This window comes from Cibotium barometz, chromosome 41 (genome assembly GCF_041138505.1).
Source record: "Cibotium barometz isolate CiBa-2024 chromosome 41, ASM4113850v1, whole genome shotgun sequence".
In the NCBI taxonomy this organism is placed as follows: domain Eukaryota; kingdom Viridiplantae; phylum Streptophyta; class Polypodiopsida; order Cyatheales; family Cibotiaceae; genus Cibotium; species Cibotium barometz.
Genome location: NC_141086.1, coordinates 49,500,372 through 49,525,641, shown reverse-complemented (window position 1 = coordinate 49,525,641; position 25,270 = coordinate 49,500,372). Strand labels below are relative to the sequence as shown.

The window sequence follows — 25,270 nt, the reverse complement described above, 5'->3', positions numbered from 1 at the left end:
CGAGAGCCCCGAGAACTCCACTCTCTGATCTATCCACCCCCCCTCCCCTATCCTAGGTAGCTGAATGACCTTAGGAAGGGAGGAGATGTCAGACACCAACACTCTGACCGAAGGTAGCCCCGCTGCTCGGGCCACCACTGAAGCTGCTGAGGGGCCCGTCTCTAGTACCGAGCCCACCAAAGCTCCGAGCCTGGGGAGGAGCAGAAGATACTCCCGGCGGAGACCAGGGAAACAAACTGTAACATGGAAGAGGCGCTCTCCCTGCTCCGCCGCTGCTGGGTCAAATCCATGCTGCCAAGGTCTGAAGAAAGCCCGAGCACCCCTGATGTCCAGAGGACTCATGGCAAGGACCTTGGCAACGCTTTGGGCGGCCTCGAACTCGATCTGATAATAGCCCTGGCCCAGGAGCTGTACATCCAGGATCTTGCCCACATCTGCAAGAAGGCGAGCCTGAAGAAGATCCCTGATCTCCCCTCTGCTGGGGCGAGTGCCGACTATACGGCAGATGGTGGAATGAGCCTGGAGGCGTTCCACCTCTGCAGTGAGGCTCGCTTCCTCTTCCGGCGAAAGAGAAAGCCTGATGGGGATGACCTCGGCGGGGGCGGACGAGGGGGCTGCGGGTGAGTCCCTCTGAGGCGAGGCGGGAGGAGTCTCCATCAGAGTCTGAAGCTCAGGCGAAGGCGAGGCGAATGCGGAAAACCTGCAAGGAACGGGCTGCACCCAAAGAGGCGGAAGACCGGATGAAAATGAAGAAAAAAAACAAAACCCCCTGGGGGTGAACAACACGAAAGAGGAGGGAGAGGGGGAAAGCGAAAGAGAAGCCCTGGGGGGGGTGGCAACAAAGCGAATGGGAGGGGAGGCGGGGCGGGGCGGGCGCGAACAGGCGGAAAGGAGGGGGGGCGAACATGCGACAGAGGGGATGGGGGGGCGAACAGGCAAAGAGGGGGTTGGGGCGAAAAAACGAAGAGGCGGGGGACGAATGGCGAGGAGGGGGGAGGCGCAGCAGCGAGGCAGGAGGGGGGGCGCAAAAGCGAGCAGAGGGGAGCGAAGGCAGGCGGGGGGTGAAAAAGCGCAACAGGCGGAGAGGTGGGAGGCGCACAGGCGGAAGAGAGAGGGGGGGCGTGCAGACGGGCGCACAATGCAGGGCGGAGGCGGAGCTTCAGCGAGCTACGGGATCTACAATACGCGTGTCTTATGTGTGTAAAGATATATAAAAAGCAAATCACCATTTCTAGGGGGGCGACACAATTTAGCAGAGAGGGGAAGCTTCGCTCTTCTTATATAGCAACTGAGAGAGATCAAAGAGAAAGATAGAGAGAGCTTGTAGGGCGATTAACCTGAGCAGAGGGGGGGGGGGAATTTTCGCGATTATTCTCAGATTCTGCGCCAGCTGCTTGAAGGGAGGCATAATTCAAAGAGCCTGAAGGAGAGGGGCAGAACACTTCTTTGAAGCATTTGCACAGCATAACATATTCGAAGAAGTTCAACCATAGAGCATTGTGACTGTGGTGGGCAGCGAGGACTTGAGAAAAGGAAAGTTCTGGGTAAAAGGCATAGCAAGGCTGCTTGAATCATGAATCATAGTCTAATGTGTGTGACGCTGAGAGGAAGGGAGAAATTTTTGCTCTTTTGAACAAGCAGAAGTGAACAAGCAGAAGCTGTTCGTGTGTGAGAGAGATGTCTCTAGCGAGCATGTTAATGCCGGGTGGAGGTCTGTCATGAAGAAAGGTGTCTTATAATTTTCTATATCTTGCAATAAAAGTCTAGAACATCCTATCCACTGTATAATCAACATGTGTGCATTGGTTGTTAAAGGCAGGAGATGTACACATTTTGAGTATGGGTATGATTTGTAAGCATGTTGTGTATGTGTGTCGATTACAGGATATGGGGTAAGTGAAAGATGAGAGAATGCGTGCCCTTCTAAGGTTGAAAATGGAAATGAGTATGTAGAAGGATTCAAATGACTTTGGTTCATAAGTCTTGAAAAGACTACATAGAAGAATGAGAGGAGCTTTCGAAGTTCTCAAATTTGGGAAGCTTGGAGCAACTTCAAGTAAGTGCTTAAGTATATTATACATCTAGATATAATTAGTGGTATCAATAAACATTTCAAGTCACTGTGTTGCCTATCTCTTATGGGAAAAACAATTGAGGATTGGTAGATGCACTAGGTTGACTTCCTAATTACTCAAAACTCTCACAGCCAGAAGCCTCGCACTTTCCTAGGACGGACATGTTCATTTCCGACACAAATCTGGTGAACCCGATGTGAAACTGCTAGGGTGAGAGTTTGTGGTTTAACTATACACTTCTAAAGCTATGGCAGAGCATCCTAAGATGCAAGGGATGCACTTTGATCCTATAGTCATGCAAATGTTTCAAATGTTTTCCATGTATATGCAACAATAAAATGCAGCCAAAAGAGGCCAAATTTCAACCACTAAAGCGCTTCAATCTATAGTGAAGAAAGTTGATCAATTTGATGGCAAGGATATAACAAAGTATTTGCGTGATTATACAAAGGAAATGGAGTTAAACTGGGTGGCTGAAGGGGATATGGATCAAAGCCTCCAGCTAGTATGTGTTCCCAAAATAAGAGAGCGTATTAGAGCAATACAGGTAGCACATGGCAGAAACTGGGAGGAGTTCGAGCTTGCTTTGAAGGATGGATATTTCATGGAAGATTCCGAGCGGGTGACCAAGCAAAATTTCTTAGAATGGGTTTCAAAACCCAAAATCAAAATTTCTACCACAGAGCTACTGAGAGAATTCAAAAAGCGCTACGCGGGTTGAGCGCACAACTTTAGACAAGGAGAAGATGGAGCTTTTCTTGCAAGCGACCGGGAAAGATCTCCAGGAGAAACTGGAAATTCTCCTTGAGGATAACAATACGGAGCAGGGGGGGCTAAAGAATGATTGGAACGATGTCAAGGATGCTATAACCATGCTAGCGAAGCGGCAGTGATGACGGAGAGATAAAATGGTGATGAGTTCGACAACTCCAATAACTGTTACCCTTGAGAGCCCACAAAAACCTGCTATGATTCCAAAGGGAGAAGGGTCGATGGAAGAGATTATCAAAGGTATACAGGACCTAAAATTGAAGATGACCAGGCTTAAAGAAAGAGGACAATCATCAGGGCAGGTTCCTCCACAAAAGCCCCAAAGCAAGGAGGGGTTTACATATAGGTGTATATGGTGTGATGACCTAGAACATTCGAAAAAAGACTGTATCAGTTACAATGAAGCCCTTTCAAAACATCTTGTGTTTTTCAAAGACGAAAAAATCCACCTTATAGAAACTGGTCTTCCATTAAACACAAACTTTGGGAAAGGAGGGATGAAAAAGCTGGTTGAAGATGTGGCTGCCAACCATGCCATCTCAATGGTTGAGGTAGCAACGTATGGGTTACAGGTTGGTCAATCAAAGCAGGAATTTGATAAGGATGAAGACTATGAGAATGAAGATTTTTGGCCCTCAGCAATGGAGTTGATTGCATCAAAGAAAGTGTCTAAGCAAGCTTTGCATGAGGCAAGAGACTGCATACGTCTCGAGACTACCTGGAAAGATCCTGTGGATTCTCTATCTGTTCATGCCTACATTACAAAATGTCAGTATAATGAGGCATAGGTGGAGGAAAAGCGTAAGAGGGAAAATGATGAAGGAGGTCCATCAAAAAGGGTCACTTGTGGCCATGGGAAGAAAGACCCGGGGCCATCACAGGTACCTCTGCCATAGAACCAGCCTCTGCAAGAAGTACCAATGGATGAAGCTCCAGCAAAGTCAAAGCAGGAAAAGGAGAGGAGCAAAGGGAACAGTCCACTCTACAAACTTCAATATGATATTGAAGTTGCAACAGACCTCAAAAAAGTGCTGGAGGAGAGGATTCTAAACAGTAAGGTGGAATTTACACTAGGTGAAGTCTTGGGAATTGCAAAGAAATAATTTCATGATGAAATAATTGATATTATACGAAGGAAAAGACAATCTTTGATTGAGTCCACTTCATCACAACGGGAGGCAAGCACTTCCCAAACCCATGGAGTTCATGTACATCAAAAGGAAGAGAAAGAAGATGTGGTGGAATGCAATCACTCAACTGGAGGAACATGACAGGTGAGGTTTATGAATGAAGATGACGAGAAGTCCTTGCAAAAAGCCATTATTCCAGGAGCCATTGGGCGAGAGCCACAACTGAAACCCTTGTCAAAATAGGGGATTTGGAAGAGCCATTTGTTGCTTTGATCATCGACCATGGATCAGAGATAAATCTAATGGCTAAAAACCTCTACAATAAAGAAAAGTGGCCAATAGATGTAGATCATGTGTGGATGATTAGAGCGGCTAATAACTCGTCTGGGGAGCTCTATGCAGCCTATCCAAATGTGAAGGTGACTATAGGGGATGTGAAAGACGACCAGAATTTCTTTGTTCAGGAGATGTCATCGTATCTCTTATCCTTGGGCAACCCTATATTATGGATGTGAGGATGGAGACAAAGGTCTTGGATGATAGCTCGGCATATGCAAGAATAAGAAGCAAAGATGGCAAAAAAGCTGTTCAATTCCTGACAGTTTGCATCAATCATGAAAGGAACCGCGAGACTCTTCGAGAACAGCCACTCCCAAAGATAAACAGGGAATTCATGAATTACAGGGAGATGAGGGATTTTGGCTAGGTGCCATTGTAAAGCGGGATTGCAATGGTACAGGCAATGAGTTCTTACAGGACTCAAACACTGTAAATAACTTCTCAGTATACTTTCAGGGATTCTCTAGCTATGGGTCAATAGTCTTTGTAAAAAGAAAGGATTTGAAGCATGGTATGCGTCGACATGTACAGAATGTACAAAAAAGTCTTGAACAGTGTGGTCTTTTGAAGAAGGATAAGTTTATTTCAGGTGTGCTTGATGAGGTGTCATTTGTGGATACAATGGGTGAGCTTTTTGCCATGGAAAGTTCATGCTTGCAAGGTGGGAATGAGATGGTTAAAGTATCATCTGTGGCAATGTATGATGTAATCCGAGAATTTGAGGGAATGGAATGTAAGAACATATATTGTGAGATAGATGCTCAAGTTGATACGAAGTATAAAAGGGTGAAACCTGTTGCCTTACCTCTACCGCCAGAAAGTAAGGAGAAGATGGATGAAGCTTCTATGCAACCAAATCTCAGGGATCCAAAGAAAATTGGGCATAAGATTATGCAGGAAACCTTAAAAGAGCTAAAGATTGGTAATAAGGATTTCTTGCTACCAGTTGAAAAGAAATGCTTTGAGGAGAAAACATGGGAAGGCCTTTGCTTTTTAGCCACATGAGATAGGCTATGTTGATCCAAGCATAATAGTGCCAATGGTGATCTTCATTGTCCCACATGTGCCCTGGAACCTACGGCCGATTCCAGTACCAAAATCTCTCTTGCCAAAGCTAATGGAATTACATAAAGAAAAGATCAGAATGGAAATTTTGGAGTCTTCATGCACTCCATACTTCAACAGATGGTTTACCGTGCCTAAGAAAAATGGAGCATTGCACTTCATTCAAGTTATGCAACCTATAAATAAGGTCACAATTAGGAATATGGGAACAAGACTGATTGTGGATGAGTTTGTAGAAGCATTTGCTGGGAAATCAATGTACTCTATGGGTGATCTATATTCGGGATATGATTAGTTCTAGCTAGATATACAAAGCAGGGACTTGACCACTATGAAAACTCCTTTGGGTTTGGTGAGGATGTGCACCTTACCATAGGGAGCCACCAACTCGATGGCACATATGATGAATGGGATGAACAAAGTCTTACGAGACTTTATACCACAAATAACTATGCCTTTTTTGGACGATGTGCCAATAAAAGGATGTGACGAAAAACAAAAAGATGGGAAATTAGATTCAAGGGGGTGCCGCAAGTTTGTGGCAGAACACATAAAAAATTGCGATAAAATTCTCTCTAGGCTTGAAGAGGTGAATCTTACTTTGTCTGGAACGAAATCAGTGTTTGGAGTTGATGAAGTACTAATTGTGGGGCATCTTTGTAGTATTAATGTACGCCGACCTTGTCCAGCCAAGATAGATGCGATACAGAAAATGAAAGAGACATGCATTAATGTTTTAGAAGTGAGGAGATTTCTTGGTACATGTGTCTTTTATGTCATATGGATCCCACATTATGTGCATGTAGCAGATCCTCTCTACCAACTTTTGAGGAAAAATTAGCTCTTATGGAGTGTTGCACATGTAAAAGCCATGCAAAAGCTGAAATGGCTGCTCCAATCATCACCTACTCTAAGGAAGGTAGATTATGAATGTGGAAGGCCTGTGATTGTAATAGTTGATACTAGTCCTACTGGGATAGGATGGGCAGTAGGGCAATATGATGAGGATAATCACAGGTATGTAATCAGATTTGGAGCAAAAGTATTAAGCATTCGCCAACAATGAAACTATCCGCAGATAAAGAGAGAGTTGTGGGGAGTAGTCACTACATTAAAATGTGAAAAAGAATACTTAATTGGGGCATCTGTGCTTGTAGAGACCGACTACTTACCACTTCTTGGGATGATTATAAGCTGCACCACTCCTGACATTGCTATGCTTAGGTGGATTACCTACATTAAGTCTCTGAATCTCGAATTTGAGCATATTGCAGGGAAAGATAATCCAGTAGTAGCAGATATGCTTTCAAGAGCAAGGTATGAAGATGATGAAGAAATGATCAGTGACACTGATGATGTAGGTACAAAGTTTTTTTACCACTACGCATGCAAAAGGGGATCATGCTTAAAGGATGGGTTCTTGTGGAAACATCCTAAGTAGAGGATTGCTATGACACAAAGAGTCATATGTGATAAAGAGACTCAAGGGAAGCTCATGACAGAGTTCCACGAGAGCCTATGGGCTGGGCATCGAAGTGTATGGGCCACATTTGCTAAGATAAAGGAAAGATATTGGTGGAAAAGAATGTACAAAGATGTAGCTCAGTATGTGGAGACATGCATGATATGTCAAATGTATTCAAATGTACGACACCGTGATGGGTTGCACCCTACCTACCCACCTGCCATGTATTACAAATGGGTAGTGGGTTTGGTCACAATGCCTTTGGAAATTTGGCAGATGCGATATGTAGCACTTGCAAGAAAAGACCTAACAAACCAAGTGGAAGGGCGTGCTCCTAGAACAAAGAGCACAGAAATAGTATGTAAATTTCTTTTGGAAGATGTGATTTGCAGGTATGGATGTGTTGGAATAATAATAGCTGATAGGGGAGAATTGGATGCTGAAGAAGCAAGGGAATTCTTCTCCAGAATTGGCATCAAACTAGCCCTAACATGTGCTTATAACCTTGAGGGAAATGGAAAAAGTGAGCGAGGGTATCCTCCAATCATTAAAGCTTTGGCTAAAACATGTAGAGGAAGAATGCGAGAGTGGCCAAGTCTACTACCATATGCTTTATGGGCTGATCCTACAACTCACAGCTCAGTGAGACAGGATGCATGCCTACAGAGCTAATGTATGGTCAGAAGCCAATAATGCCAATTGAAGAAGCGATCCCTACTTGGAATGTATTACCCTGGGAGGAAGGATGGGAGGAAGGATTGAACAGAGAGGACCTCCTTGCATTGTGTATAAGGCAGCTTGAGAGGAGGCCTAAAGATATAGAGCTTGCTAAAACTCGTCTGAAACTCGTCTGAAGGATGCGAGGATGAAAAATAAAGAAAGATTTGATAAAAAACACAGACTCCGACCAAAACCTATTGAACAAGGTGACTGGGTCTTAATGTACGATAGCAGTCTTGACAACTAGTTCACCGTGCAAAGGAAGTTTGCAAAAAGATGGTTTGGCCCTTATATTGTCAAAGATGTGCATGGGAATGCTACGTATACTCTATGTGAGCTTGACGGATCAGAGATAAAAAATCCTATAGTAGCAGGCAAAAGGATTAAGATGTTTAAAAGAAGACATGACAGTGATCCTTTTGATTCACAGGAGACTCAGGATAAGCAGCTTGGAAGTGATAACATGGAAATGGATGAAGAGGAAGAGGATGATCTTCTAGGTGGTGATGTAGAAGATGAAGATGATATTCAGATATCTCTGGACCTTAATGATGATTTGGCACATACCGAAGGATGTGCAAGTTTAGAGGGGGTGGATGTCATGCTATGGCATGTCTATGATGAGAAACTATATTAGTGAATCCATTTAACATGGATCCAGATGCATGGGAGTGAATGCCACAATGTACATATTATTTATAGCCGACACATGTACATACTCAATGTGGTTCAAGATTTGCTTTTATGCATGGTTTTGCACTTTTGTATACAGCAGTGATTGAGCATGAATGCTCAAGGTAGAGATTGGGCAGTGATGATGTCAGTTTTTTCCTTCCTAGGATTATGCGATGTTATGATGCCCAAGCTCATGGGATGTATACACATGCTGTGTTTAACAGCCAAAATGGGTGAAGAGGAAGTATAATAGGGTTTGAGAGAGCCCTTCTTAGTTAGATTACAAAGAATAGTGTCTAGCCACCCACTTGCTTAGGGCTGGCACAATGGGCTTTACCACCCCAATAGTGTCTATGTTGGAAAGTGATGTTCATAAAATTGCATTTTACACACAATTTGGTATGAATTTTTAGTCATGCCTTTCAATTTGACTAATGCACCAGCTACTTTTTCTCGCATGATGAATCGGATCTTTTTGAACATCAGGATTGTGTGGTTGTATTTTTTGATGATATTTTGGTTTTTAGTAAGAATGAAGAAGAACATTATGCACATTTGGATTTAGTTTTCAAACTCTTGCATGAAAATTAGCTTTATTAAAATCTTAAGAAAAGTTCATTGTTTAAAACTAAGTTTTAATAATTAGGTCATATTTTTTCATGTAATGGTATTTGTGTTGATCCTGAAAAGATTAAATGCATGAATGAATGGCCTAGACCTCAATCTATTCTCATGAAATTTGTTCTTTTCTTGGATTATGTAGCTATTATAGAAAATTCATTCAAAATTTCTCATATATAGCTCTACCACTCACCAATCTTCTCAAAAAGAGCACATCTTTTCATTGGATTGAACATCATTAGCAATCTTTTGACACTTTGAAATATGCACTTATATATGCACATGTTTTGCAATTGCTTTTAGCCTACCTTTCCTTTTGGTACTAATGGTCATGGTATTGGTGCTATGTTGATGCAAGATAATCATCCAATTGCATATGAAAAAACTAAAGCCCAATGAACTTAATTATAGCACTTATAACAAGGAATTGCTAGTTGTTGTGCATGCACTGATATTATGGAAACATTATTTGATGTGTCCAGAGTATTCATCATTTGCTTTCTCAACCATTGATTATTGATAGGCATATTAAGTGGCCATCATTCATTCAAAGTTTTCATACACATATTCAATATCAACTAGGGCATGAGAATAAGTTGTAGATGCACTTGGTTACATGCCTTCCATTTATATTATTTATGTGGTGTCTGTTGAAACTTTTGTATCCACGATTGATACTTATGACAATGATTTTTTTGACATCTATTCTGAATTTTGTATCTTTTGTTCATGATTCGTATTCTTTTCATGATGGATATTTGTTTTTGAAAAATGATTGTGTGGCATAGTTCTTTTTTGTGAAATTGTTCTTAAAAAATGACATGAAGCACCCCGTGGAATAGCCACCACTATTAACCTACTGAAGTCTCAATTTTTATGGCCTCACCTTAGGAAAGATGTAGCCACCTATGTTGCACAAGGTTTCATATGCTAACATATTAAGCACCATCATGGTAAGCAATATAACTTGTTAAGGCCTTTGCCTATTCTTGATTCCTCTCAATGGCAACACATTTCTATGGATTTTATCACTAACTTGCTACTCACTCAAGCACAACACAACATGATTTGGACCATCCTTTGATAGATAGCAACATAGATTCTAATGAGTGTTGTAGTCTAAACCTGAGGTTCTCCCTTTGAAAGCTACTCAATGCATCATATGAGTTTAAGTATAAGACTGAGGTTAGCTAGACTTCTATCTGTATCTATATTGATGAAGGTTTCCACCCTCCAAACATTGTTGATATATTTTAACTAAGGTGCTCCCTTTGAACATTGTTGTTATACTCATATTGACTTTGTTAGATGGTTGTTGCTAACATAAGATGCTTTTTCAGATTTCAATTTCTTTGTTTGTTTTGATATGTTTATCAGGCATTCTTTGTATGTTTTATCTAGATTATTATGATGAATAGTGGGAAATCCCTACTGATTACTTCACTTGATTCAGCTTATACTATGTTGGGTTTCGCCTCTTCACTATACACATTTTGATGAAGGACCGTAGTTTCATTTTGTTTTCCACAATTGAGTATAGCAATTACTTCCCTACTAGAGAGGATTGTTACCAATTTCATTAGTTTTTGGAGAATTTTAGATATTTCTAACTATCTTTTGTGATTTTGGATATTTATTATTCTAAACATGTAATTATTTTTGCAAATTTCCACAACAATTTAAATTATATTGGATAAGTAGTGCAATTGTGTGTTGGGCACTCTTCATGCCAATAGTAGCTCACTTTTCAAAACAAAAGCTATTATTGTAGGAGTCCATGCAAAATGAAAGTCACTTTTGAGGAAAAATTGCTATTTTAGGAGGATACACAAAAGTTAGTGAGAATATAAGCTCTCAAATTCATGTCACCACCTATGCATGCACTTTTTCAAGTACCAATTACATCTCGGAGACTTCGAGAGGATAGCGAACAAGCTGGAAGTGTTTTGAATAGCTCGGCTTGCTCGTCTAGTGGGAGACTTGGGCATAAGCATTGAGATGCTAGTGCTACATTGTGATAGTCAAAGTGCTATATAGCTAGCAAAGAATCTAGTGCTTCATGCGAAGACAAAGCATGTGGCTATGAAGTATCACTTCATTCGTGAGGTGTTAAAGGATAAGTGGATGCAGCTCACCAAGGTTCACACTAGTGAAAACCCTACAAATCTTCTTATTACCAAGGGGCTTCCTTCAGAGCGGTTCACGAACTTTGATGTGGGCATTTGGTAGATAATCATTTCTACCATTTTTGTATGTATATGTAGATATATATGTAGGCACCCCATTACTTAAAGCACATTGGCCTTTAAGTGGGAGGTTGTTGGGGTGGTAAAGCACATTGTGCCAGCCCTAAGTAAGTGGGCGGCCAAACACCATTCTTTGTACTCTAACTAATAAGGACTCTTTCAAACCCGTCATCAATACTCATTGTGACAAGGAGTCCACATCTTGTGTCTTCTTCTTCTTCTCCATCTCTATGCTACTCCACACGCACACACATGCTCCATGTGCACTGTTCACACACTTGATGATAACGAGACTTTAGATCAATTTTACTAAAAAAAGAGATGCACCACTTAATTTATCTAACATATCATAAATAAAAGGTAGTCAATGCATATATGGTAAGTACCTTCTTTTTGACTAAAAGAACTGGTGTGCCAAGGGTGAACTACTCAACTTAATTGAACTACATTTTATTAATTGTAGAGAGTAGTTCTCACAACACCTCCCCCAATCTTGGTTATAGTTGGATATCAAAAAGACCTAGAATCATGTTAGATTCTCTAGCTCATTGTCAAATTCTAGTCAATTTGGGTCCTTAGGTACACTTTTTTGCATCCAAAGCTCAGTTCCTCTCATGAAGGGATGCTTCGAAGAGTGCTAGAAACACATGTACATGAGTAGGTGACAATTTCCACCATAGTTCTAGCCCAATTTGCAAAATTGTGATTCTACACATTTTGAGCTTTTCAGAGATGCTAACTCACTAGCTTGTAGATGAAAGTTTTTATGACACATCTTCTAAGATTTTAGTTGCAATTGGATGTCAAGAAAAGGTAGCATCTTTCTAATTTCTTAACTCATTGTTAGATTCTATCTAATTGGATCTTTAGACGCACTATTTTTGCATCCAAATCTCAAAGCCTCTTGAGGGATGTTTATGGAAGTATGATCATGGCACACTTGTCCACAAAAGCTATTAGAAGCCCGGTTTTTTATAATTGCAATTTTACAAATTTGGCACTTCTCTGAATCGAATTACACTAGTTTGTAGAGGGTACCTTGTATGCCCTATGTGCCAACCCTTTTGATGAATGGATGTTGAAATCTCACAAATGAAAACAATTAGGTCAATTTTGTGCAATTACAATGCTCTAGTGATATTCAGTGATTTCAATGATCAAACTCATGCATGGAAGGTGGGTAGCAAACATGTACACATACCTTGTCAAATTATTGTTGTATTTTCCCTTTTTCAATTTGATTTTGGTGATATGGTGCTCGATAGGGTAGTGCACTACCTGGATTAAGTCTATGGTATGGTCCTCTACTCTAGAAGGAGGTAATCTTGGAGGTAGGTCTTCAACAAAAATTTCTTTATATGTCCTCAAAAAAATTTCTTGAGATGGAGAAAAGTGATCCTTAATCGTTTCAATTTCATTAACAAGAATCAAAAATTGTTTGTTGTCCTTGCATGCTAACAATTTTCTTTTTTTCAATTTGATTTTGGTGATATGGTGCTCGACAGGGTGGTGCACTACCTCTAGGATTAAGTCTATGGTATGGTCCTCTACTCTAGGTAATCTTGGAGGTAGGTCTTCAACAAAAATTTCTTTATATGTCCTCAAAAAAATTTATTGAGATGGAGACAAGTGATCCGCAATCATTTCAATTTCATTAACAAGAACCAAAAATTGTTTGTTGTCCTTGCATGCTAAACTCTTATCCTCGGTGTCACTAAGTAGAGGCTCCAAGTTGAACTTTCTATTTGCTTGCCATTTGTGAGATTTTCCTTTTTTGAGTGATTGTGAGTGTATGCTTATCATAATTGATACACGGATTGAAATGATGTCTCCAAGACATGCCCAAAATTAAATTAATATTTTGCAATAGTGCAACTATCCATGATTCAATGAAATCCCCTAGCTACTATTGCAAACGTTTTACCATATTAACACAATTGAATTTGATTCCTTGGAAGGCTACTTTTAGTTTATGATTTGTGCAAGTCATATTTAATTTCAACTTGTGTGCAACACGTATAGAAATAAAATCATGTGTGCTCCTATCATTGTGTAGTAAAGCAAAAGCACCATCACCAATTTTAGCTTGTATACATAGAAGACTATGGGGTTGAGGAATAAAAGTATGTGGTTTATCATGGTCATCCAAGTTTCCTTGTTGATGATCCCGGGCAACGTGTTCAAAATCGTTGTCTTCAGTGGCCTCCATGTTGTGTACTTGAATGACATTCAATATCTTCATATCCTTCTATGAAGTTTGAAGAAGGGATTGACTTGTTGGGAGGACATTTATTAGCTATATGCCTAGCCTTGTGAACTTATAGCAATAACAGTCTTCAAATAGGGTTTGACATTGCGTTTGTTACCATTGTTACCGTTATTGTGGTTTGATAGGGCTTTATTTTGAGGCTTAGAAAAAGGAACAAATTAAAGCTAAAATGCATTATTTGAAGCATGATTAGTTATGTTTCTTGAATCAAGATGGTAGCATTGTTCTTGAAAAGGGTTGTAGCATTGTTGCCATGGTTGATGGGTGACTCCATTAGATGGCCTTGGCTGAGAAGTAGATGAGTGAATCCACACATCACATTGAAAAAGAAGAGTTTTTCTTCTTAAACATTGGTGATTTCTATGTTGAGTCTCCTCTTTTGGCAGCTTCATCATCATGAGCTAAAGAGATAGGTTGCTTTAATGAATGAGGTTGAAATTTATTGAATTCAACATGTAGCATATACTCCAAGCTTACGATATACTTGTATTCAAAGGTAGAGCGAGGAACCTCCTCCATGTTTTCAAGCAAAAGAAGACTTTGTCAAAACTTGTCTATATATTGAGTAACGATTTTTCGTTCCCTACACTGAAGAGTATCCTATGCTTACCTAGACTTTTCTTTATATTGAGAAGGCAAAAGTTATTCTTTACCATTCATTGGAATCTCTTCCAAGTCTTTGGTCACTTATGGCTCTTGTGAATGACATTCCATCAAAGGGTAGCATGCTCGGTCATTTGATTTGTTGTGCACTTGATCATGTCTCATCCACTAAAGTGCTCTCCTTGAAAGTAGTCATCCAAAGAAGATAACCAAGAAAGAAGCATTCGAGCATCCTTTCATTCATCATACTTTGTAAGAGAGAAAGCCCGTCGAGAGATCTTGCTTTGTTTCTTCTTGGCTTGGGCTTCTCGAGTGTGCTTCACCACCTTGATGAGTCACATGTCCTCTCCTTCACCACCTTGATGAGTCACCTATCCTCTCCTTCACCTTCACAATTGCATTTAAGAGAGCTCCATTGTACCTCATCAAGTTGCCTTTGAAGGTGAATATGAGAGTTGCACTTATCGTCGTGAAACTCTTGGAAAAGGATATTAATCTTTTGATCCATAACAAGAGAATCATGGTGATCCATGTTTTTTAGTTCAAAGAGAAAAGAAGAAACAAAAGAAATACAGGTGCAAAGCAAAAGATAAGAGATTGTGGCAAAAGCAACAAGTAGATATTGCCCAAAAGAAGCAAGAAAACAAATTGAGATCTTCACTTCATGAATGAGCCAATAGAATTCCAAGAAGACATCAAGTAGATATCCATCACCTTCAAACTTCTAGAATGGTCTAATAGAAGCAAATAAAGTGCCCAGGGAGTGCCTTCTCCACTAAAAATTATTGTCTTTATGCTGGCCTTGGCACCGCTAAATCCTTGATTAAAGTTGGGGAGTGTTGGGGGGAGAGGGGGGGTATTTGAGGTCATTTGTGGCCCAAAAGTAAACCTTATGCTTACTGTTTTTTCAAACAACTGTGTTTTTTGGGAAGATTAAAGCACTTGAAAAGCACCAAATCACTTGAAAAAGTTGCCCAAAATGTTATTGCACCTTGTAGATAATTGAAAAAGCCTTTGGGCAAAGTTTGGGATTGAATTTCGAACGATTTGTGGCTATAAATTTACTATTTTTATTGAGGGAAAAAGTGATATAGAGACTGCATTTATTGCATTTCTTCAATCACTTTCATTGTTTAACAAAACCACTTGCACGTGCTCGTGATGGAAAGCCTTCTCATCAGGAGGATGAGGAAGCTTGTAAATCTTGAATATTTTACAAATGAATGTCTATTTGTTGAAATTTGGTTGATGCACTCAAGAAAAAGCATCTTTCTTTGCTCTATTCACCGTTCAAAGCGTTTCAAACACTTTGATACCACTCATGCACATCCTACAACTTTCCCAAACACTTTCCATACATCTTAGATCTCTTAAAACACAATTAATAATTCCAAAATAAAGATTAAATGAATAAGCACAAACGTGAATGAAAAGCATAAGAAGATTGCACAACACATTATAACCTTAGTAGTTGATTTCCTATTGCAATAAATTTATTATGAGATAACTACAGAAAAATCAACATAACAATTGCCAAGCGTAAACTTAGTGATTAGCACATGTAACCTTAGTATCTGCACTTAATGATTCCTATGGTTATTCCATAGCTTATGACTCATGGTTATTAGTATACACACACACACACACACACACACACACACACACACACACATGCACATATGATTGAGCCATAACAATCCTCTTAACCTTACTAATTGCAGGAACCACAATCTTGGTAAGAAAAGGAAAGCATTAACTAATTATCACGCATGGATTAAACTCATAGAGGATGCTAATAGTGGATAGCCACTAGCTCCTCTAGCACATGCGCATAGCAATTATAATGAATAGAAATTTGCACCACAATGAGGGCTGCATTTATGAGGCTGGCCCCCCCTCAAAAAAGGCTTTGTATTAATCAAGTTCTCTTAAGCTTACATCAATGAGAGATGATTTAAACTTGAGTTAATACTTCGTAGGGACTATGGAGGTTAAGATCTCCATAAATCCTTGTCGTGTTGCTTCCCTTGGACACCTGCAAGCTTTGTTTTCCTCTTCTCAAGGCCTCAATGATCTCAAGGGATCAAGAGCACCTACAAGGAAAAGGATATGATCTAGAATCAATGACCATATGAGCCCTTATGGCTTAAGTAATGTAATTTTAGCTAAGTAGGAATAGCTAAGTAAGAAGAGAGCTATCAACAAGGAGAAGTCACCATATGCTATGAGAATAGCATGAACCAAGCTCATCTAGGTGTAGAGGATGATGAGAGCTTTCTCTAGAGATCCCCCATGCATGCATTGGTGCCCCACACACCAAGATAGGTCTACTTTTCCCCCCACCATTTGGAAAAAGCACCCTAGGAGATAAATTTGGCTGAAAAAGGTTGTGGGAGGCTCGCAACAGTAGGACTCCACCCCTACTTTTTGATGGTACCATTTGCGGGGCAACGGCTACGGCTACATTAAAATGCGGTTACGGCTAAAATAAAGCAATTACGGATGAAGACGGGACGAAGTAAATGAAGATACGGAAGTTGTGGAAGTCAACGGGAGCGAAGTGCAGGAAATCTGCAATGTTTTTCAGCAATTATTTTAATATTTTTCCGAACCCACATTGTAATAATTTAAAATCCTAGAACCCACATTGACCCACATTGTAAAAAATCCCGTAATTAGTGATGAAAGAGTCGTGTAATTATAGAATTTATGATGAGTGAGTAGCCTAGGATCAAGCCGTGTTTAATTAAATGACCGGAAAGTATGTATATTGTAACTCTTGGGCGCCCAATTGATAAAAGGGTGTGGATAGGGTTATTTTCTTAGAATCTCAATAGCTAAACAGTCGTGCAGCTTGTGAGCTCTTCAAAGAGAAGAAAGAAGCCTTCCTACGCGCTCAATGTGTAATCATTCTCCATTCTAATTAAAAGGTTGGTTAATGCTCCTTTCATTGTCCACATTTCAAGCTCTTATTCAAGGTTTTCAATGAAGATTTGAGTAGATTTGAGTATGTGTGCTTCTAGGTTAAAGAGAGAGATTAAGTGAAATTAATCTTAGATTAAGTGAGTTTTAATGTGTTTGTTTGATTCATTGGTGTTGTTAGGAGTTGCTCTTAGCATTGGTAGCTTAGATTTGCACTTGCATTCAAGAGGGAGTGTCTCTCCTTGTGTGTGTGTGTGTGTAAGCTTCCATTAAGCATCCATTGAGTTCAATTAACCATTGAGTGAACCCACTTTCCTCTCTTTTGCTCCTTTAGCATGCATATGTGTGTATATGTGATGGACATGTCCTCCTTGATAGAGTGTGTGTGCGTACATGTGTGCGTGTAGAGTAGCTTAGTTTCTTTAGTTTGTGAGTGAGTGCCGTGAGACTGACAACCTCAAGTAGCTTCCACGCACTAGTCGGGTCGCTTCCCTTGTGTTGACATTATGTTAGCACTCGAGAGCTATACTCCAGACATCCGTCGGCGAGCCGCTAACATTGGCGCCATTGCCGGGGATGTGTTCCTAAACTAGCGCACTCACTGAGCTTCTAGGTTGCATTGATTGTTAGTTAGCGGGATTCTCTCCACTTTCACCCATTAGATTAGTGAGAGGTTGAAACGAGGTTTCGATGCTCTCGTAGGTGACCGGGGGATCGGGGATCACCTTGGGCTTACATTAGGAGTAGAAGCATTTAAATCCGTTGCATATTCATTTAGGTTTAGGATTTTGTGAGCTCTTTGGAGCATTTTATTTATGCATTGTTCTTTAATTTTTGTTTTTCTATTTGTTAATTTCTCTTTGATTTTATGTTCTTTTTATGTTTTTGTATTGTCTTTTGCTTAGATTAGATGTTCTTTATGTTTTATAGGAGTAGGGTAGCAAAAACACCCGCATCCGTCGAAAATTTTGAAGAAATTGCACTCTGCTAGAAATTTTGCATAAAACGTTCTAGATTCACAAAAATGATGATTCAAGGTGATTCAGAGCATCAAATTGAATGATTTTTGGGCCTAAAGTACTCAGGACATCAGGGGGAACATGTGTGTAACATCTATTTTTCTGTCTGGTGGAAAATACAAAAATCGCGATTTTTGCATTTCTTGCCAAATTCTGCATTTGAGTGCATACACATGTTGGTGACATGCTAAAACACTAGCACCTGAAAGAAAATTGCATTTGGAGTTAAAACCCCTGTTTTTGCATGAGAAGAAGCCAATGAATCACTATACAGCTCATTTCAGTGCATAAAAGACTTCAATTTTTCACAAAAATTGAACCACATGCTTAGTGAAGCTGCATAAATAGGCCTATATCATCAGAAGTTCAAAAGCTGTCAATTTGCAAAAATCGCGATTTTTGCATTTCAAATTAGGACCTCAATGGAAGGCTTCTTGGGCCCTTTTATTTGGCAGTTTAAGGGAGTCAAACCTTTTCTCTTAAGAAGAAACGTTTTCTAATTAGAAGCTTCAAAACGGCTACTTTATTCGAATTTGAATTTTGGGGGAAAAATGGAATTTAAAATCTAGCGGATAAAACCATATCATGTAACATATCTATGGAAAGCTCTTGATGCGTAGATCACGGATCTATAATCTCCGCTCAAATCGGAGCTTGTATGTAGAAGTTATGGAGGTCCGAAAATTGTAAAATTGCCCCCTCCCCCTTTTTGGGGAAAAAGTGCACCCTTTGACCACTCTTACACCTCTCTTAAAAACCCAACATTTTAGTCCACATGGCAACCCCCCATTTGGCTATTCCTTAATCACCTTGATTAGGCTTGGGCAAATTAAAGGGCCCAAGAAGACTCCATTCACTTCCTAATGTGGGCCAGAATTTAGAGCTGATGGGCCAGAGCTGTTTATTGCATGCTAGATACCTTGCCTACCAAAGATCTTTGTGAAATTTGCATTTAAAGTCCATTTTTGCATGAAAATAGCATAGAACCAACACAAAATGGCACATAACAATGAGCTAAAAAAGTCAATTTGCATCTAGAAAGCATCTGCATGCTGGTGACAGTGCATACAATAGGCCTGACAACTTAGATTTGCAATTTGGGCCTTTGAAAGTTGGGCAGCGTTCAGAGAATTACCCAGGAAGGACTGGAAGGTCTGCTCTCCTCAAACACTGTGAGGGGAATAGCACAGAAGTGGTATTTCAACTACCCTCCCGAAAAGTTACCGACATATAAGCAGTTGTCAAGGGTTTTAATAAAAAGATTCAAAGATGAGAAGTCAGATGAAGAGCTGCTCAGTCAGCTAGGAAAGATCAAGCAAAAAAAAGCCAGCGTGCGTCAATTCGTAGAGCACATCAAGGATCTGGCCAGACAACTCTCTTCTCCACCAAACAATAAATGTCTGAGAGCCTGGTTCCTCAACGGAACATCATTGAAAAGGGTGGCCAAGTAAGAAATCACGAACCCCACTAGAACCTTTGAAGAGCTGGTGGAGAGAGCAGTGAAGATGGAACGGAAGGGTACTAAACGACAAAGGCTGGACAGTTCCAGTACATCCAGTTCATCTTCAGAGAGCAGTTCAGACGAGGAGCCAGCAGCGACGACTGGCAGAGTGAACTGAAACTGATCAAGAAGAAGATTGAATTGTCAGGGTCCAGGGCAGTGATGCCAGAAAAAGGAGAGAAATGGTGTGTTTACTGCAGGGAGAAGGACCATTCAACCAGTGAATGTGTCAAGTGCGACTATTGTGAATGGAGAGGGCATGTTTGGGAAGACTGCCCTATCAGATTATCAGTCCCAACAGTCAGATTAGCAACACCAGTGGGTCAGGAGGCTGCTGAAGTAGCTGGTGGGCAAAATTCAAATTCACAGAGGCATTACAGACCCCAATATGCAGGCAATCAATCCAGAGCCCCACCCAAAAAGTTGATCTGTTGGAGATGCCACAAGGAGGGCCATTATGCGAGGGATTGTACAGAAGTGCTGGCTCATCAGCCAAATGCTAATGTAAACCTGGTACATCCAGAGGTGGCAACAATTACCAGAGTGCAACTAAAGGAGTTGCCAACACCTCAGAAGACTCAGATAAGCCCAGTGGAAAAGTGAAGCACTGAAACAAGAGGCAGTTCAAATCACCAAAGAGGTAAGCAAAAGAAAACCACTGCTGGCAGAGCCCCAGGAAATGTTAGTTCTAGAAATCTCTGGACAACGTGCTCATCAGGAGTCGGAAACAAGACCACGGGGAGGCTACCAGGAAGTTCAGGATCAGGCCATCTCAGAGAAAAAGGAGCCGAAACGAAAAAATTTGGTATGGGTTAAAAACCCAAGTGTAATCAAAGATATGGACCCAGTGAGATCCGACGACTGGCTTGTGGAGCACCTGGAAAGTCCTCAGGAAAGCAATGAAAATAAAGCTTCAAGAAATCGATCAACTCAGCTCTGGGAAACTGTAGCTGATCGAGTGAATAAGCTCTCGCTGGAATTGTCCAAATTGGTCCAAGTGGTACCAGCGGCGGTGGAGGAGCTTTTGGAACAGGAAGGCCTGAAGATGGCCTACAAATTGAATAGAACAGGTATCAGGGATGACCACGCACCAGTGGTAATGGTGGAATGTAAACTCAACAAACACTGGAAGCTGGTGGAAAAAGCTACCTTGGATGGAGGTGCTGGCGTGAACATTATGTCAGAAAAGGTCAGAAAGCACCTGGGCCTGCAAAGCAAGCCAGCACCCTTCAAGCTGTGAGTGGCCAATCAAACAATATCAGAACCCCTAGGAATGGTGGAGGATGTGCTAATCCGGATAGCAGGGGTCAAATTCGAGGCTTCATTTCTGATTTTGGAGGTCGACGGTTCTTATGACAGGTTGCTGGGAAGACCATGGCTAAGAGTAGCTGGGGCGATACATGACTAGGGCAGTGATATGCTGACAATGCGACTGGGCACAAAACAAGTGACAATTACAACTGTGCAAATCTGTGTGCCCAAGGCCACCAGACCGGGAGACATTTTTGTCTCAGAACCTAACGAACTCTGGGAGAAGTTAATGGCCAGTAACATTGTCCCAGTCGCCACTCTTGATTTAAACTGGTAGCTGCTGAACTGAAGCTGGCAGTTCAGCAGAAAATGTTCCCAGCTCACTTTCAGACTCAGGAAGAAGGCCTTCGTCAAGTGACTACTCAGGCTAATCAGGAAGTGACTGGGGACAAGGTGGAGGAAGTGATGATAAGGGGAGACGAGAAGAGGACAGTGAGAGTAAATCGACTGTTGCCAGAGATGCCTTCAAGAAAGCACTCTCGGAGCTGTTCCTGGAATTTGAGGATGTGTTTGCTTGGGACCACACTGAACTGAACGGAATAGATCCCAGGGTGTGCTAGCACAAAATAGCATTGAAAGTAGATGCCAGACTAGTAAGAATGCAAAGATATAGGATGAACCCAAACTACGCAAAGAGAGTCAAAGAGGAGCTGGATGCTTTGTTGAAGGCTAGGTTCATTGCTGAGGTCGAGAGCAGTGATTGGCTATTCCCAATAGTGGTGGTTCCCAAGAAAAATGGAAAACTGAGAATTTGTGTGGACTTCAGGAAACTCAATGAGCAGACAATCAAGGATCCTTTCCCTTTGCCCTTTACTGATACAATGCTAGATCAAATCGCTGGGTTTCAAATGTACAGCTTATGGCTATAGTGGATACAATCAAATCAGCCTGGCGCCTGGTGATGACAGGGAAAAGACATCCTTCATAACTGAGTGGGGAGCATTCATGTACTTAGTAATGCCCTTCGGATTATGCAATGCTCTAGCAACATTCCAGAGAGCAATGATGGCTATATTCTCCGAATATCTGCAAAAGTTCATGGCCATTTTTGTAGATGATTTCACAGTGTTTGTACGTGTAATTCTTCTAAGTAGGCTTTTCACTTCCCTAAGCCTTAAAGCAATCTTGTCACTTTTACATGACCAAATGCCCTGCACTTGCTTCACAATTAACATGGAGTCACTATACACATTTAGGCGGCTAATACTATTAGAGACGCACCACTCTAAACCTGTAAGTAAGGCTGCATACTTAGCTTCATTGTTGGATCGTGTAGAATCAAACCTCTTTCCATCACTTTCTCATTCAAAGGATTGAAAACTACAACCCCTACTGCTGCTTTACCTTCTTTTCTTTTGTAGGCACCATCGAAATAGAGGGAAAATGCTTCTTCAATCTCCTTGACTGTCGGGGTTGCTGGTTGAGGTGACTTCTTTTCCTTCTTTTTTATCTTCTTTTCCTTGAATTGGTGTGTTAGAATGTCACCTAAAGCTGCCCTTGTAGACTCTTCCACCATGACTGTGTAATCAAACTCCTATAACTGTACAATCCACTGTGAAATTCTTGCTGAGACATCCATGTGCTCCAAGACATAAGGAAAAGTGTCTTCCATAGTGATTATTATAAAATGCCGAGGTAAGAGATAAGAACGGAATTTCTGGGTGGCAAACATCAGAGCTAAAACCATCTTCTCCACCGAGGTGTAATCTTTTTCTGCTGCTTTCATCACCCGGCTAGCGAAGTATACCGGTCTCATTAAAGCTGTCTTAGGATCCTTCTGTAGAAAAATGGCTCCTAAGGAATCCGTCCCTACGCTTGGGTTCACAAAGAATGGCTAGTCCCATAGAGGTGGAAGAATGATAGGAAGAGAGCTTAGAACCTTCTTCACTTCTTGAAAAGACTCCTCACTTTCCTCATCCCAAACTAAGGTTTGTGCATTGGTAAGACCTTGTAAGGGAAAAATTAGCTGAGATAGCTGATGAATAAACCTCCCAAAATACCTCACCTTTTGAATGAATGAAGTGAGCTCCCTAACTGTGGTGGGTGAAGAAAGAGACAAAAGTGCACTCACCTTGGAGGGGTCAACTCGTATCCCATCACTTGAAACCACATGTCCTAACAGTGTGACTTGTCTCTCATCATTGTGACATTTTGCCATATTCAATTGACCTCCCATTTGTGCGAGTCTACTCAAGCCTTCATCTACCCTGGCTAAGTGAAGGACACGTGAACTGTAGATAGAAAAGTCATCAATATACACTCTGATGGATTTCCCAAAGAAAGGCTGAAAAACATAGTTCATGAATCTCTGAAAAGTAGACGGAGCATTGGTGAGACCAAATGGCATCACTCTGTAGGCAAAACATCCCCATGGCGTGATGAAGGTTGTCTTCTTATAATCCTCCTCTGCGATGCTGATTTGGAAGTACCCTGAGTAGCCGTCGCACACCGTATACCTCTCATGACCTACAACTTCATTCAGAATTTCATCTTGAAAGGGAAGAGGAAAGTGATCCCTCTTGGTCGTCGCTGCATTCAATGGCTTGTAGTCCACACAAATTCGCCACTTTCCATTCTTCTTTGGAGTCACCACTACCGGAGATACCCATTCCGAATCTTCCACAGGATAGATGAAGCCTGCTTGAAGTAGCTTCTTTACTTCTATCAATAGAGCTTCCTGCTGAACCTTACCAAGGCGTCTGAACTTTTGAACCACCGGCTTCTGATTGGCCTTCAAATTGATGTGGTGTTCTACCACAGTCACACTTGAAATCTCATGATAGTTAGAGATGAACAAAGAAGAATGTTTTCTTAGCATCACCTTGAATTCCTCTTTCTCCTCAGTCGGAAGATCCTTTGCCAGCATCTTCTCAAGGTCATCGTCCTTCAAAGTCGCCTTCGGTTCTTCACCATCGCTGGAAGTTGATTCTTTTAGAACAACCCCACATACTTCTAGTGAGCTATCATACTCACTTTCACTTTGGCTAGTGCTTTCTCTTGTGGAGGTGGAATCTTCAGTGCTTAACTCTTCTTCTGAAGTCTCTAATTCCAAACACTCTTGCTTTCCATCTTTCATATTGTAGACTATTGGCTTGTTTCCTTTCCCTGGCGGATTCAAAACTAAAGTACCCTTTTCCCAATCCTGTCTACTAGCATTCATTGCAATCAACCATGGTCTACCTAAGATTACAGGGTAGCCCTCTCCCTTTGCTGGCAAAACATACAAGTCTACGACTACCTTGATCCCACACACAGTGACCTTTATATTTTTACAAACCCCCAAACATTTCACAGATACATTGTTTGCCATTTTGGCTTTAAACTCAGACTTTCTTTGTGTTTCTAATCCTAGACAGTTCATCATTTTCTCACTCATCACACATACTTGAGCTCCTCCATCAACATAAACCTTCTGAATCCTTTGGCCCTTAATATAGGCCTCTAGTATAGGTAGGACATCATCATTTCTTTTAGCTTCGACCGCTCCCATGACTTTAGAAGTTCTTGTACTCACCATCTTTGACCATTGTCGACGCATCTTAGGAGACAGGTGGAGAAGTTGTAGCCAAGTAAGTTTAGGTCCTTGGCTGCTCACATCCTCGATGAGGTTATATGGTTCTTGGCTCGCACCAAGAGGAAAGTCTTTGATGGTGATATTCCGTCTTGTGCTAGACCTCTTCTTCCTCTTCTTTACACCCTTTGAAGTACCTTCTTCATCCATAACCTAACTCTCAGGGGGTCCTCTCACTTCTTCACTTACTCGGACTTTCTTAATGGGCATTACCTCTGGTTCCTTTTCTTTTCCCTTGACCTCCATTTGGATCACATTCACAGCCCGCCGCTCTTCGGCTACTTCAGGCAATGGGGGAATCTCTACTGGTTGTGGTCGCCTTAACAACTAGGGTTGGGCTGCTGGTGGCAGTTGGGGCTGCGCAGGTGCTTGAGGATGCTCCCTAGGAGGGGTTGCTTATCGTCTAGGTCCTCTTCCCTGACCATTTCCAGGGTATCTTCTTGGATGGGGGTAGAAATACATACCATGTCCGTCTTCACCACAATTGTAGCAGAAATATTCTTGCCTTCGTGGTGGTCTACGTTGGGCTGGTGGATCTTGCACTCTTTCTTCATTGCGGGGCTGAGGTTGCATCCGATGCCCTTGCACAAGATTGATGGGACAGGTTGTCCAATTGATTAGTTACCTTCTGTAGTAACTCCAAGTGCGGGTCCTCCGGGATAACAAGATGTACTGGTGGGGGCTGTGGTGGTAGCTCATTGGTGAGAGACTACTGCTCTCTTCTCATCTTGTCCACTTGAAACTACAACTTACGATCTTTTAAACTCGCTATTTGCATAGCCTCTTCGAAGCTTTCAGGGAACTTTCCTTTCACTTTCTCCTGCAAAGTTGGAGACAATCCTGCCAAAAGTCTTTCCTTTTGAAGGAAGTTAGGAGCTTTCTCTCCCTCGGGTAAACTTGCTTCCCACTCCGTCCAAAGTTTCAGGAACTGGGCTTCATAGGCTAGATAAGAATCTACGGTCAACTG

The 25,270-nt window shown here is 41.3% G+C and overlaps 1 pseudogene; it reads left to right on the top strand.

Moving 5' to 3' along the window:
- Positions 1-6,792: 6,792 nt before the first annotated feature.
- Positions 6,793-10,315, top strand: LOC147615059 (uncharacterized; annotated as a pseudogene).
- Positions 10,316-25,270: the final 14,955 nt, after the last annotated feature.